Source organism: Sinocyclocheilus anshuiensis, unplaced genomic scaffold (assembly GCF_001515605.1).
Source record: "Sinocyclocheilus anshuiensis isolate Anshui unplaced genomic scaffold, SAMN03320099.WGS_v1.1 scaffold84, whole genome shotgun sequence".
Lineage (NCBI taxonomy): Eukaryota > Metazoa > Chordata > Actinopteri > Cypriniformes > Cyprinidae > Sinocyclocheilus > Sinocyclocheilus anshuiensis.
The window spans coordinates 36647-38567 of record NW_015557076.1 but is presented as its reverse complement, the minus strand read 5'-3'; positions in this window follow the sequence as shown (position 1 = coordinate 38567).

Sequence of the window (1921 nt, the reverse complement as noted above, 5' to 3'; positions counted from 1 at the left end):
AGGGCGCACGACTGATCTAAAATATCCAGATAGAAATTTGTTGCCCATTCTCAATGAGAAAGTGCACAAGCAACATTGCTCAAAAAGTTGCTCCGTGTATCATCAGCCTAAGACCAGTGTAACTGTAATGTAGGGTTTGGGTTTTGTTTTTGTTTCATGTTCATGTTCATGTCTTTTATTATTTAGTTTAGTCGTCAAGTGGTCTGTCCATGTCTCTGCTCCGCCATGGCTCCCTGCTCTGCCTGCTCCGCCATGGCTCCCTGCTCTGTCTGCACCGCCATGGATGCCCGTTCTGTCTGCTCCACCATGGCCCCCCGCTCTGCCTGCTCCGCCATGGCTCCCTGCTCTGCCTTTGGATCACCTGTAAATAAACTGCACTTGGGTTCTTCACTACACTCGCCTTCAGTGGACTGACTCGTTACAGTTACTATAGTATCGCTGATATACTATTGTAGCTTTTGTTATATTTTCAGTTTTCACTTTAATTTTAGTTAATGTTTTAGTAATTTTGTTGTGTGTTTGTCATTTTTATAATTTTTTTGTCTGTTGTTTATTATTATTATTATTATTATTATTATTATTATTATATCTATATAGTTTTTTTTATTCATTTTCATTTTAGTTTTATTTTAAGTTAACGTTTATTTTATTTCAAGTAACATTTTTTTTTAATGGTTTTAGTTTTAGTTAATTATAATAACCCTGATTGTTGCAAATAATAGTAATAATACTTTTCTTATTTAGTACTTTACAAATATCAAAAAATCCTTAAATCAAGATGCATTCATTTACTTAATTCTTATTTTCTGTAAAAAAAAAAAAAAAAGAAAAGAAATAACAAAAGTAAAAATTAAGTTTATACTTAAACAAATATATATGTGAATCATAAGAAAAATTATCTTGTTTTCCATGAAAAATTATGTTTTTGTTCTGTCCCCACTGACACATATTTTTTTCTTGTCTTAAGCACAAACTTAATTTTAATACGGATTAACTTAATTTGTATTTTTATAGTATTTATAATATATTATATAATCTTTTTTTTATTTTATATGATTTTTATAATATATTTATATATATATAATATATCTAATTATAATATAATAATATATAATAATATAATAATTAATAATATATATTAAATACTATATTTTGTGTTATTGTAGAAAACAATAACAAAACAAAGTTAATTCTTAAGTAAATGTACCTTGATTTAGGAATGATTAGATATTTGTACTGGAAAACATGACAGAAACACTGAGGAAGAACATTAGTTTTTTGTACTGTGATTTGTGGGACGCTCAGAAACACACATGCTGCTGTTTTCATCTGTTCCTTGTATTGCTGTATGATTCTCCACTGAAATTGTTTATTGTTTATGAGGTAGAAAGATGAGAATGTGTTTGTGTGTGATTTATGGTTCAGATGTGGCGTTGTTCTGGTTTTCCCGTTTAACCTCCATTCTGGGCTGACCAGCCTTATTTCACAATATGTGTGTGTGTGTGTGTGTGGCTGTAAATTTAGATTAGAGTTATAGACAGATCCAATCACCAGCACTGGAGGTCACACACACACTCACACACACTGATTTCTCCTTTCCATCATGTTGCTCTTGGCTTACATTTGACACTTAATTTCATCATCTGTCTGTGTGTGTGTGAGTGTGTGTGTGAGTGTGTGTGTGTGTGTGTGTGTGTGTGTGTGTAGTTTGGAGGAGGTCAGTGAAGTGTTGCACACATCAGGTTTTTCCTTTGTTAAATCTGTTGGACAGCTGGAAGGACAGACCTTCTGTAAGGACCCACACTGCCACGACCTGCTGGTGTTTCCCAGCAGCATGAAGAGCGAACTGACCAACACCAGATTACTGAGCCACGGCAGACTCATCATACAGGTACACACGTGATCTGTGTGTGTGTGTGTG